This window comes from Sminthopsis crassicaudata, chromosome 2 (assembly GCF_048593235.1).
Source record: "Sminthopsis crassicaudata isolate SCR6 chromosome 2, ASM4859323v1, whole genome shotgun sequence".
Lineage (NCBI taxonomy): Eukaryota > Metazoa > Chordata > Mammalia > Dasyuromorphia > Dasyuridae > Sminthopsis > Sminthopsis crassicaudata.
This window is the reverse complement of record NC_133618.1, coordinates 333,771,062-333,785,624: the sequence shown is the minus strand read 5'-3', so window position 1 is coordinate 333,785,624 and position 14,563 is coordinate 333,771,062. Positions and strand designations below refer to the sequence as shown.

At 32.6% G+C, this 14,563-nt stretch overlaps 1 protein-coding gene across 13 annotated transcripts in view; it reads right to left on the bottom strand.

Moving 5' to 3' along the window:
* Positions 1-14,563, bottom strand: part of GPHN (gephyrin) — a 762,070-nt gene that overhangs the window by 619,113 nt on the left and 128,394 nt on the right. For 3 of the 13 annotated variants that reach the window (XM_074290418.1, XM_074290419.1, XM_074290420.1), the window contains exon 2: positions 9,294-9,407. The exons of the other annotated variants lie outside the window; for them this stretch is intronic. The gene's annotated coding sequence lies outside the window, so the exon portion shown is untranslated. The remainder of the gene's footprint in view (positions 1-9,293; positions 9,408-14,563) is intronic. 13 annotated transcript variants of the gene reach the window in all.

Below are 14,563 nucleotides of genomic sequence, written 5' to 3'. Positions count from 1 at the left end.
AAGTTATCAAACTGTGCATACCCTTTGATCCAGTAGTGCTACTACTGGGCTTATATCCCAAGGAAATACTAAAGAAGGGAAAAGGACCTGTATGTGCCAAAATGTTTGTGACAGCCCTTTTTGTAGTGGCTAGAAACTGGAAAATGAATGGATGCCCATCAATTGGAGAATGGTTAGGTAAATTATGGTATATGAATGTTATGGAATATTATTGTTCTGTAAGAAATGACCAGCAGGATGAATACAGAGAGGCTTGGAGAGACTTACATGAACTGATGCTGAGTGAAATGAGCAGAACTAGGAGATCATTATACACTTCAACAACAATACTATATGAGGATGTATTCTGATGGAAATGGATATCTTCAACATAGAGAAGGGCTAAATCAATTCAAATTGATTAATGATGGACAGAATCAGCTACACCCAGAGAAGGAACACTGGGAAATGAGTGCAAACTGTTAGCATTTTTTGTTTTTCTCCCCAGGTTATTTTTACCTTCCGAATCCAATTCTTCCTTCTCAACAACAACAACAACAAAATTCGGTTCTGCACATACATATTGTATCTAGGATATACTATAACATATTTAATATGTATGGGAAAGCCTGCCATCTAGGGGAGGGGGTAGAGGGAAGGAGGGGAAAATTCGGAACAGAAGGGAGTACAAAGGATAATGTTGTAAAAAATTACCTATGCATATGTACTGTCAAAAAATTATAAAATTAATAAAAACAATTTTAAAAAATGAAATAACTACAGACAACAGAAGATACTTGGGAGTCTACTTGTTAAGGCATACATAGAAACAGTTAGGTGGTATAGTGGATAGAGTCAGCCCTCAAGTCAGAAGGACCTGAGTTCAAATCCAACCTCAGATATTTGATATGTACTAGCTGTGTGATCCTGGGCAAATATCTTAACCCAGATTGCCTTACCTCACCCTTTCTTTCCCCCCCCAAAATAAGACATGTGGGAAATAAGTATTATTATTATTATCAACTCTGATCTGCAGATGAGGAAACTAAGGCAGATAGATAAACTGTCTAGGATAACACAGCTTACTAAGCATTGAGTACCAGAGTTGTCCTCAAGCCTTGTTGACCCCAGTCCCAGAACTTAATGCATGGAATCATTTAGTCACCTAAAAGATACTAGGCAGATACAACCAACAGATAATAAAACAAAATCTATCAGTAAAGCTATTTTTAAGATAAAGAGTGGAGGGAAGGGGTTAGTCATCGTTTTGCAGATAAATAGAAAAGCTATGAATTGGTTAAGATAACAAAAGATGGAATCATCAACTGTTGGAACAATTACAAGAAAAAAGGCACACATTCATTATTGGTGGAGCTATTATTAATTATTATAATCATTTTGGAAAGTTATTTGAAATTATACAAATAAAATGACTAAAATGTCCATAACCTTTGACCCAGGTATTTTAGGTATATAGCTACTAAACAAATAAACCAAGGAGGTCATTAATAAAAACAAAGTTCCCATATATACTAAAATATCTGTGGTAGCAAAGAACTGGAAACAAAGTTGAAGGCCAATGGCTGAGAAACAAATTTTAAAATTGTGGTAATATATATAAAAACATGTAAGTATAAGGAAGGCAGAAAAGTTGAAAAAGACTTCTATGAGCTGATGCACAATACCTAATGACAACAACATACCTAAGAAATGTTACAAAATTATAAAAAGCTTGACATATACCCTGATGACTTTATGAGAAGTGAGAAGTTTATAGGCACGGAGCATTGCATATGTTTTCAGATTTTTTAAAATAAAGTGAATAGTTTTACTAACTATATCATTCTTCCTCTATCTCTTTTTTTCTTTAGATAATTTTGTACTATGGGATTGCTTTCTGGTGAGGTAAGAAGTCAAGGAGAAATGAAGTCAATGTAAAACCAAAAACTGTAAATGAATTTTTTTTTTTTTGAAGAAAAAGGTATGTAATATTCCTAAAAAAAATTTTTTTAAGAATTTAATGTGTAATAACTTTTTGGGAATTAGAAGCAAATAAAAAACAAACCAAGAATTTAGAAAGCCCAAAACTCTCTGGTTAATGAATTTTCATTAAAAAGAAAAAAAAAAATAGAACTGGTACCAACATTTTGGGGATATGTTTTTAGTCAATAAAGATGAAATATTTGCTTAAGATTGATAAAAAGAACTTAAGAAAGTAAGTTTTTATGACTATATATAAAAGAAAAATCCTTTACAATAAATTGTTCACTTTGTCAAACTCATTGTCAAACTGTTCTTGAACACTTCTAATATATTGATTGTTCAATATAAAATTATGAAAAATCAATTTCTGGGGTTTTTCTGAAGTAGAAAGCTATGCAAGAGGCACTTTATTATTAATTTTTTAATGGTATGTTTTTAAAGTAGCAAGTTAGGATTTAAGTGAATTTTTATCCACTGAGCATGGAAGAGGTTAGAAGGATTAATTATCATAAAGATAAAACAATTCAGAATCACATAATGCAAAAAACTCAATTATGGGATCCACATTCACTATCCTAGCTATGCCATTTAAATTAACTATCTGACCTAATGAAAGTGCCCTAATTCCTCAATCTCAGTTTGTTCTTCTTTTTAAAAAGTGGGGGAGGAGGGGAATAAGAGCAGATGTTTGTACTAGTTTCTTTAAAAAAAATTTTTCCAGCTTTAAAAAACCCCAAACACCAAAAACCTATCTGGAGAATCCCACTCATTTAACAAAATTTATTAGTGGACCTATAGCTTCAGGTAAGTTACAAAGAAGGCAAAGAAAAGGTCTTAACTACTTTTGATCCATGTACAAAATATACAAATAAGCAATTCTTGAATCACAGACACTTCCCTATTTATCAAATGGATACTGTAACTCAGTCCAGAGCCATTGTGTACCTTGCTTTATCCTGAAAACGAAGAAGTCTTTCCTTGTCATTGCTGTTAAGGACCTGCTTTGGTTTCCTCCATACTTTCAAACTTCCAAAGACTTCAAAGAATATTGCTCTTGGAGTGGACACCCAAACCACTGAAATTCTCTAAGTCCTCTCTATTAATTTGTTTCAGGTCTCAGGACCCGTAAGATATTTAGACTTCCAAGAGATAGTTTAAGACTCATGTTTATTATTACTATTACTAATACTGTTTTAGCTATGATATAGATTAAAGAGAATTTTTATGGAAAGAACAGCTATTTATAATATATTTTGATTTTCAAGCAACCAACCTATAAAATAAATATGAAATAAATATTTGAAATAAAGTATGCCAATACTTCCAATGGTCCTCAAATTTTTTAAATAGGGGGCCAGTTCACTGTCCCTCAGATTGTTGGAGGACCGGACTATAGTAAAAACTGTCTCTGCCCCTCAGCCCATTTGCCATAACTTGGCAGGCCACATAGTCCTTAGCCGGCTACATCTGGCCCTAGAGCCATAGTTTGAGAACCCCTGCTAGACATCTAGACAGCTAAATGGTGCAGTGGATAGAACATTGGCCCTGTAGTCAGGAAGATCTGAGTTCAAATGAGGCCTCAGACAAAATATACAGTGAACACTTTCTAGCTGTGTGACCCTGGGCAAGTCAGTTAAGCCCAACTGCCTTAACCCTTCCATCTCCCAGAGAAACTAAGAAAAAAAAAAAAGTATGCCTATAAATTTATACAATTTATATACATCAAACAAAACAATATGATGAAATTTACAACTGGGTGATTTGTTGTTTAGTCAGTCAGTCATATCCAGCTCCTCTCTGTGATCTTGTATGGTGTTTTCTTGGCAAATATACTGAGATGGTTTGCCATTTCCTTTTCCAATTGATTAAGGCCAAGAGAGTTTATGACTTCCACTTTCCTGAATTCAGGCCCAAAGTGACTCTAAAGCAAACAAAAAGCAAAGCAAAAAACTCCAAAGCTTGCCCAAGGTCACACAGCTAGAAAAAGTTTGAGAAAGTATCAGAACTCAGGTCTTTCTGACTCCAGGCCCAGCACTATCCAATAAGTCATCCCTTCATGATCAGGTGATAAAACTACATTAATGCAACATAGGAACTGGGAAAATCACTTTAAAAATCAACAAATATTATACCTACTACAAGCAAAGAACCATGCAATGGCCTACAAAGGATACAAAAAATTTTTAAAAGATCATTCCCAACTTCAAGGAACCTATAATCTATTCAGAAATTATAAACATACATACTTGAAGACTTAAATGACTATACATGGCAAGAGCATAAGCCATGCCAAAAGTAGTTTATGGTAAATCAAAGAATCATAAAGTTGAAAAAGAACTTAAAAGTTAATCTAGTTCAATCTTGATCCAAAGCATAAATCCTATCAAATCCTATCTGTAACATCCCCAATAAATAATGAATTCAAGACTTCTAGTCATTCCCATTACTCAGAGCGTAACAGGAAGAGTCATGGATCTAGAATCAGAAGACCTAGATTTGAAACTGTACTACTCCTTAACAATGCATACTTAGGCATGCCAATTAACTATTCAGAGATGATTTTCCCATTTTGTAACAGAGATAATAATACCTCTATAAAGTATAAAGATAAAATGATATAATATATATAAACTTCAATGTACTCATATAACACTGACCAAATCACTTCACTATTTTAAAAGTTTCCTAATATATAAAATGAAGAAATTGGTCCTTTCTAGTTCCAAAATCTATGATTATATTAGTGATCATTATTACTGCCCCTGGTAATATGTGTTCATCTTTTGGAAAAGGAGAAATACAGGGTGAATATATCTCCCTGGTGGAAAGGCTGAGTGAAATGAGAAAAAATTATTTAGAAACAGTATGTTCAACAAAAAAAAAAATTACATGCAGCTATTTCTTTTGCATGAAGGGTGGGTTCCATCAATTAGAGAATGGCTGAATAGATAAATTGTGGTATATGAATGTTATGGAATATTATTGTTCGGTAAGAAATGACCAGCAGGATGATTTCAGAGAGGCCTGGAGAGACTTACGTGAACTGATGCTAAGTGAAATGAGCAGAACTAGGAGTTCATTACACACTTTAACAACACTATATGATGATCAAATCTAATGGAAGTGGCTCTCTTCAACAGTGAGATAATCCAAATCAGTGCCCATTCTTAAGTAATGAAGAGAATCAGCTACACCCAGTGAAAGAACTATGGGAAATGAGTGTGGACCAAAACATAGCATTTCCACTCTATTATTGTCTGCTTGCATTTTTATTTTCCTTCTCAGGTTATTTTTACATTTTTTCTAAATCCGATTTTTCTTGTGCAGCAAGATAACTATATGAATATGTATACATATATTGTATTTAACATATCCTTTAACATATTTAACATGTATTGGACTGCCTGCCATCTAGGGGAGGGGGTGGGGAGAAGAAGGGGAAAAGTTGGAACAGAAGGTTTCACAAGGGTCAATGATGAAAAATTACCCATACATATGTTTTGTAAATAAAAAGCTATAAAATTTAATTAAGAAAAAGAAAGGTGGCTCTTGATTATTCCTTATGTATATTGTTCTTCAATTTAGGATTCAAAAACTTACCTAAGTCAGAAATAGCTTAACAGAGTGAAGTGTTGCAAATTCAATAGGGATAAATATAAAGTCTTATAATTGGATGGAAAAAATACATTTCACAAGTACAATATAGGTAAGTTATAGTTATAAAATAAAAGTATCCTACAATAATTGAGGGGACTTACAAGCTCATAAGGATTTAGTAGTCTGATATGACAGCAACAAAGTTAATGTCTTCAACACCTGAAACATCGTGTTCTGTTTTCAGTTTCTTCCTCACTCCCCCCCAATTGCCTACCAGAACCAATAGCAACCAGAAAGGTCAAAAGCTTTGAACCTATTCTGTATAAGGGCTAAAAGCTTTAGAAAGATTTAGATTGAAGAAAAGAATACTAAAAGCAAATATGGAAAAGGAATTTAGACTTATTCAGTTTGGCCCCAGAATGTGGATCTAGGAGTGAATGGTGGAAGGTGCAAAGAAGCAAATTTAGATATAACATAAGAAAGACTTATTAAGCACTGGAGCTATCCAAAAGTAGAATAAGCTGTCTTTAGAAATAGTAGAATCTACCTTAAAGGTCTTCAAGCAGAATCTGTATGACTAATTATCAAGTATATAATATAAGGTAAGGATAGATTTTTTTTGGTATGAATTAAGTTAGATGGCCACTGAGTTCCCTTCCTCACCCTAAAATTGTGATTTCCCAAAAGTAAATTTCCTAATTTATATTTCAACTACTTAAAAGTATAAAAAAACAATATTTGGAACCATCAGTAATGATTTAGCTGAAATTAGATTGTTTCACTATAATCAGGGTTGTTATAAGGATTAAAAAAAAGATAAAGAATATAAAATACTTTGTAAATCTTGAAAGACTACAATAAAAATTTCTGTAATTTTAGGGTACAAAGAGCAAGTAAATTTGTAAGTAAATAAGTCAAGTCTTTGCCTACTGAGGTTGTAGAGAAATTAAGGGTGTCTGTCACTTTAATTCTGTGGGCAGCCCAGACTATGTCTTACCCTTTTTTTTCTTTCCCACAAACCCCTGAAATTTGGCTCATCCAATTTCAAAGATGTATATTTACCACTTCTTCCTTTCTCTGAAATAAGTATACAACCTTTCTTTAGGTTTCCTAAGGCTTTTTACTAGTAGAGGATATAGGGAAACAAAGAGGACGAGTGGAAAAAAGTATAAGAATTCTTTAAATGACATTTATAGACATTTCACTAATCCATCTCTTCAACTGGTTTAAGGAGCTAATCTTCTTCAATGATCAGTTTCCTCAACCATAAAATGGTGGTAATAAAAACACCTACCTTCTCAGGTTGTTGTGAGGATCATAGGATATATTTGTAAAGTGTTTTGCACAGAGTAGGCACTTTAAAAATGCAAGATATTACTAACATTATCATCTAGCTGGGATGCAGACTATAACTAAAGTTTCTATAACATTGAAAATTACCAAATATAATCAATCAGCTATTATTATTCTCTTTTATTACTTCAAATTTTTCTAACTCCTGTAGATAGTAATCATAAAGAAGACTTGTCCTGCTTCCTCTATCCTTTCAGAATTCAACAAGAGGAACAAAAGTAACTCCTATATACACACAAAGAAAAGGAAAAAAATCCTTCCTACTTTAAAGATAATTCTAAATTGATGTCTCAATATAAATAGTGTTCTAGATTGAAAAGGAAAGTCAAATATCAATTGTTCATGAAGGTAGAGTATCTTTTTCCTTCCCCATTACCTTTGATTTGAGTTATTATATCAACCTGTGTTTAAAATATAATCCAAACTGGGAAAGGGACTAAATGATGAGCCAACTTCTTCATTCTCAGCATTATCAGGGAATTTGCTAGTATGCACTGCATATTTTAACTAACTTACTCATAGTATTTTTATCTGCTGGTCAACCTGAAATGGTCCTTTCTACTGAGATGAAACTTTCAATTGTTATTCTAAAAATGGTCATTTATTTTAAGACATAGTAGTTTCACACTTATGTATCATACTAAAAGAGTTATAATATATATGGCATAATGAAAAAATAATGAATTTTGGGTCAGACCTGGTTCTTGTAAAAATCTTGCTTCATCTCAGTTTCCTCACAACAAAATGAAGAAGTTCAATTATATTTCCATTATAAAATTAAGCATAATTGAGTATTTAAAGTAGAAAAAAATGAACCTAAATGAATGGCCTTGCATCTATTCTAATAATTAAAGGACTAGTGATAACATTTACCCTTCTAAAGAAAAATGGCTTGGCGCAAAAATTTACCAATTTGAAGTCCATGTAAAACACTATTGTCTTGACAATTCAGATAGTTATTACTTCTGAAATTCTGAAAGACGGCTTTAGTTGTATACTTTTACAAGATTTATATAGCATTTAATTGCTTAAGGATTTATGCAGAAAAATTTATATAAAAGAAGCAAATATATAATGAATTACTTTCAAGGAAAGTAATTGGTTATTTTACTGGTTGGTCCAAAAGAGACTACCAAATTATGATTTTAAAAATTTGTATTCTGACTTTAAAATCCTTAAACTGATCTACTAACATGTTCAAGATTTTGCTAAAATAATAATATTTAACTGTTATAAATATTTTAGTCATAGTGGAGGCAGTAAATAAAAAGAGGAAATGTTTGTTTAACTTGATCCTGGAAGATAGAGTTAGGACCAATAAGGGGAAGTTACAGTAAGGTAGACCATTTGGTATAAAGAGAACTTTATAATGTTTAAAACAGGCCTAAAATAAAATAAAAGGCAATGAATTAATTATTATTAGAGGTCTATGAAGTTCACATGACCACTTGTCAGAGATATTTTAAGTAGAAATGAAACTTTGGGTAGGTGTTCTGCATCCTTTTAAATCTGCAATTTTATAATTAAGAAGTATCCTATTTTGGGGAGGGTATAAAAATACCTCCAATTATTCTTTTAGGGTATTAGAGTATCAAATACTTATAATGGCCATATTTCTATTTGAAACAAATTTTAAATAACTTCTAACTACCAAGTCATTAATACTTTGAAAATATTCACCCTAATACTGTGATATGAATATTCACATCTAATATTGTGATCCATTAATTTTGTCTTGCTACTAGTTGTAACTGGTGTGAACAAAGAAATCTTTGTGGATTTTAATATTAGAAATATCATGCTCCAAAGCTGTCACATCCTCTACTGCCTGGATACATGTACAATGGATTAAAAGGCACATATTTTCATGACTCTCACTCTTTTCCCCACTCCCACCCTGTATCTAGTCATATTCAAATGATGTTAGCTATACTCTGACAATCTTCCTCATCCTGTTCTCACTGGAATTTAGACTACAGGATTCAGGGCTCTGATATAGGAACTTTTGCTTTGTTCTAGAAACAGGCCTCCATGTCACCTCTCAGCCAATTTCAATCCATGCATTCTTGCCATCCTCTATATACACCCTCCCACTTTCTAGTTTCTAGTTCCCCTATTCAAATGAAAGTTGCTTGTTATGTGCTCCCAGTGCTTAATACAGTGCCTAGTACATAGCAGCACTGAATAAATGCTTTATAATTCATTATTTTAAAAAATTCTTTATTTAATTACTATTTGCTAAAAGATAAGAATTTAGGGGATATTTTCATAGTTTAGGGAGATAAAGAAACTATTTGAAACTGAAAATGTCCCTGAAAATTTGGGACACATGGTCACCATACATACAACTGCAGCCATATGGGCAATTTGAGAAAACTTACCTGCCTTGCATTTTCAGTAGCTGTTTGTTGGCTGCTGTTGAGAGCCACCAGAGCAGGATGATATGGTGGGGGATCCAGAGACACCAAAAACCATGGCAGGCTTCTTCCTGGCAGCTAAAACATAGGGAGCAGATAAATGGTCACCTGCCCCATATGATCCACATGACCCTATAAGTGACCCTGATTTGGTGCTCAACATTGTTTATCTTACACCCTCGTTACTCCAGAACGAGTTTTTAATATCACAATACATAGTTTAAACCCAGGGAACAATTTATTCACTGGAGAGAAATATGTCTACAAACTTACAAAGTACCTAAATAAAGTATCCTGGAAGAAAGAATATACTCCGCATGTGGCTAGAAACAGTCACCTCATACTTTGTTGGAAATTACAATAAAAAGGGGGCAGCTAAGTGGTGCAGTAGTTAAGAGCACCAGCCCTGAAGTCAAGAGGACCTGAGTTCAAATTTGAACTCAGACACTTAACACTTCCTAGCTGTGAGATCTTGGACAAGTCACTTAACCACAATTGCCTCAGTGGGAAAAAAAAAAGAAATTCCAATTAAAAAAAATTATATAAGCTCCATTTTTCTTGGACCAGGTTTTAAGGGCTTGATTAAAAAAAAAAAAATGAAGATAATATCTTTAACTCCAAAATGTTTCATTGGTTAGTTGGTTTTTAATATTAGTACAAGTTGATAGAAAAGAATACAACCTTTCAAAATTTTGGACAATTACCTAGTAATAAAGGATGTGAAAAACTAAGACTCTGCATGAATATTAAATCCTAACTATAGCAATTATAGATTATATAAGATAATTAGAGATTATATGAGATAAAAAATAAAGTGTCATCAAAAATGTATTTTTAACATAGAAGATACTAAGAATCTATCACTTAAACTAGAGCAAGAACTAATGTAATGTAATGTAAAGAATTACTTGGATCTTTTCTGGGGAAAAAAAAGCTGCTATAGGCCCAGTTGAGAAGATAAACTTGAAGCATCAACTATATTTGGCCATACTGTTTAAAGTTTAAAGAGCAATAATACATTATGCTGTTTTTTAAACAATAACATGTTATTGCTGAAATTTTTCCTAGACTTATCAAGCTTTATACAATTATTTTTTTCCTGGTCTATATAAATAATAATAATAAGAAAAAAAATCAATGCAGCCATTCAATAGAATAGCAAAGTATTTGTATACAATAAGCAGAATACCAGGAAAATTTCCAACTTATTATAGTATTTATTCACAAGTTTCAAAATATTTCAAATTGTTTTATATACTAATCAAAAAATCAAATTATTTAGCAGCAATATACAAAAAGTTTTTAAAAATCCATGTGTAACTAGAATTATAAAGCAACCTTAGTCACTAACAATAGAGAGATAGCAACTACTAATGCTTCTTTAAGCAATAAAGCCTATTCTCTTATTCCTTCCTTTTATCTTTGTGCTAGCAAGCAAAATGTTTTTGAGATAAGTGAGCAGTTATTTTGCAAAAGATTGGATTGTTCTTTAATCAGGGATATGCTTTCTTTTTAAACTGAAATCAAGAATACTTAAATCCAAAATAATAAAGAGATTTAACAAATTAACAAAGTAATTTAACAAATCAGTAGGGAAGAATTCAACATCATCCAAAGAAATTGAAAATGCAGCAAGAGAGTAGCATCTGATATGATAGATGTTTAGATCTGCTATCCTGAAAGAGAAGTTTTATGACTATACATGATCAAATACAATAATTTACAATGAAAATTCTAAATGTTATTATAAAATCCAAATATATTTTATTGGTTTACTTTCTTGTAATCCCTTCTTTGGACCCTTTCTCCAATTTTCCTCAAGCAAGAAGCAGACCTATAATACAAATTCTCACAAATCCAAGTCATCAGTGAGCAAAATTATGAGGATCACTAAGTCATGGCTCATACTTTCCAAAGTCAGCTTTTCTAGAGCTGCCTTTGGGGTTAATTTGAACAAGGTACCAGGCACATAAATGCCTTCCACAGTGGTCTGACTCTTAATATGAGGTATTTACTTTGATCCTACAAGTACATAATATATGGAAACATGAGGAAACATACACAATATAATATGTAGTCTTTCAACTTCTCAGATATATTAAAATCAACATTCTTTTAACTTGGGGTTTCACAAATATTAAAGACAAGGTAATCATAGCATCTAATAATATAATCAAAGCTAATTCACACAGATTTTACTCTTTTACTATTACTATCAATTTAAAGAGAATTCAGGATCAAAGAGCATTACTCAGTCTGAGGGCTTCTAGAAAATTGTTACTTGCCAACATTTTTGCTTTACTTTATGATTAAGCTCTTTAGTCTTTGCATATTTCTTTTTTTGTTTGCTTGCTTGTTGGCAAGGCAAATTGATTCAGTGACTTCTTCCCTAGGGTCACACAGCTAGGAAGTATTAAGGGTCTGAGGCCAAATTTGAGCCCAAATCCAGACTCCAATGCTGGTGCTCTATCCACTGCATCATCAAGCTGTCCCTGAATGGCATAATTATCAGCAAATTGTCAGCTAGAAGGTTTTTACTTGCTTTGTATATGACTTAAGGAGTACATAGGTTAGATGTACTCTTTAAATCTTTACAAAGTTTTTAAATCCTTTGCGACTATTTCTCTTCTAAAGATTCCTTGGAAATATAATTTGAGTTTTAAAATGATGTTGGGAACAATGCTCTGTGGCAATACTCTATGGCAACATGAAGTCTTCTTCCTTTACCTTTTCATTTGTTTTTTCTTGAAAGTTGTAAAAAGTTATCTGACTCTTAAATCTGGGGCAAGATACAGAGAAAATTATTGAATTCTAGCCCCATTTAGAGCAAAATTCACATATAAGTCTAATGGGAGAAGTTCTCAATATTTTTCTTAGCTTATATTCCTCTTTGGCAGGATGAGAAAATTTGTCTCTTAATTATGCCACTTATTTATACTTCCTGCTGGAGAAAAAAAATCAACTCACTAATCAAAGTTAATGTAAACTATGGCCATGATTTTGAATGATATACTAAAGAGCTGAATGAAGATTTTCTAATTAATCATTCAATAAATATTTAAGATGCTACCAAGCAATGTCATGCCTTATTATATGAAACAAAGACATCAGATTTAACAACCTTAACAAGGTCGAAAAAGAACTCATTGCATTTCCCACCAAACCTACACCATTTTTCTGAATTTCCCTATTTCTGTCAAAGGTACTACCAACCAGCATAATTCTCAATTCTTAAGCTAGAACTATCCATCACTTCTTGTTTTTTATTCTTCATTTTTAAAGAGGACAATAACATATATCCATCCAATGAATGGCCAAATCTTTCTACTTACATGATATCTCTCATATTTGATCCCTTCTCACCTTAATTCACATGCTCAATTATCTCTCACTTGGCTTACTGAAAGAAGCAATTAATTGTTCCCCATTTCCCCATTCATCAAGTCTGCACTCACTGCATTTCATTCTCTACACAGCTGCCAAAATGATTTTCTTTAGAGTTTAATCCTATCATTCTTGTACTTGATAAACTAGAATGGCTTTCTATAGCCCCTCAGATAAATATATAAATTCCTTTTTTTTTTTTTTTTGGCATTAAAGTGCTTCACAACTTGGTCTTTCTATATCTTTCCAGCCTAATTATATATTACTTCCCTTCCAACATTCTACTGTCCAGGAAAACTGGCCTTGTTCCAAAAACATGAATCTCCCATCTCCATGATTTTGTGTTGGCTACTCGCTCCCATACCTGAAATGTACTTCTTCCTCTAAGAATTTCTTCTTCATCAATCTTCTTTTACAAGAAGCCTTTCCTGATCTACCCAGCTGCTAATACTTCCCCTCCCCAAATTACCTTACTTTTAATGTCATACAAGTATGTATGCATACAGAAACATATACAGAGATTTACGTATATACTTATTGTACACACATATAAGTGCAGAAAGCCAACAGGTTTGTATAGAGATTTAAGGCCATATCAGCTCACCATCAGATGTAGAGGACCAGTAAGCCCATGCCCATGCTGGCTTATCACCTCCTTAATAATTGTAAAGACATATTTGGTAAAAATCAGAAGCAACAGGAACAAGATATTTTAAGTATACTATTTACCACTCAACAATGAATTAAAGACATATGTGAGGTAACTGCACTAGTGTGATAATTTCTATTTACTATTCTGTTTTGACAAGTACTTTGGTATTGATAAAACATAGCAATTCTGTTGATATTGATGAGCATCACAACTAAGCTATTTACAATTCTGTGTGTTGATAAGTATCTTAATATTGATGATTGGGGGGGGGGGCAGCTAGGTGGCATAGTGGATAGAACACCAGCCTTGAATTCAGGAGGACCTGAGTTCAAATTTGGTCTCAGACACTTAACACCTCCTAACTCTGTGACCCTAGGCAAGTCACTTAACCCCAGCCTCAGAAAAGAAAAAAAAAAAAAAAAATATATATATATATATATATATATTGATGATTGGGGTAAACTGAAATATCAAAGTATGGAATATGCATTAACTCTGGAGGAATATGATATTAAGCCTGGCACTCAAATTAATAAATGAAGACTGCAAAGCATATCTTCTACCTGGCTTTGGGTATTCACTACAACATATAAGCAATTAGACAGTAAAAGGACAACGACAAACCTAGAGTGAGGAAGACCTGATTTCAAATTCATCCTCTGACATTCTACCTCTGGGGAAATGATTTAATCTCCATTATTCTCAATTTCTTCATATATAAAATAATATCAAATACCTCCCAAGGTTTGTAAGAGGATTAAATGAGATATTGTAAGATGTTTAGCATAATAATCATCATATACATTTGTGCTATTATTATGTTTTTGTTTTAGTTGGTTTTATCTTCCCAAATAGAAGTGAGCTCCTTGAGGATAGGGAATCTGTTTAATTATTGTTGTTGTTGTTTTTTATTCCCAGCATCCAGAATATGCCTGGAACATAGTAGAAATGCTCGCTAAATAATAATAGCATCTCTATATCAATTAAACTTACAAGCTCTCTGAAAGAATAAGAACTCCACATATGAAAAGTTAAATAGCAATACAAGAGATTCTACAAGTTAGCAAATGATTTAGTGATTACATAATGAATATACTGTTGTCAAAGAAGGAAAGTGATTACTGTGACAAATAATTGGGGGTACAGAATTAGATTTTGAAAAATAACTAGTTTTTTAAAAAGAGGAAAAGTCTGGGAA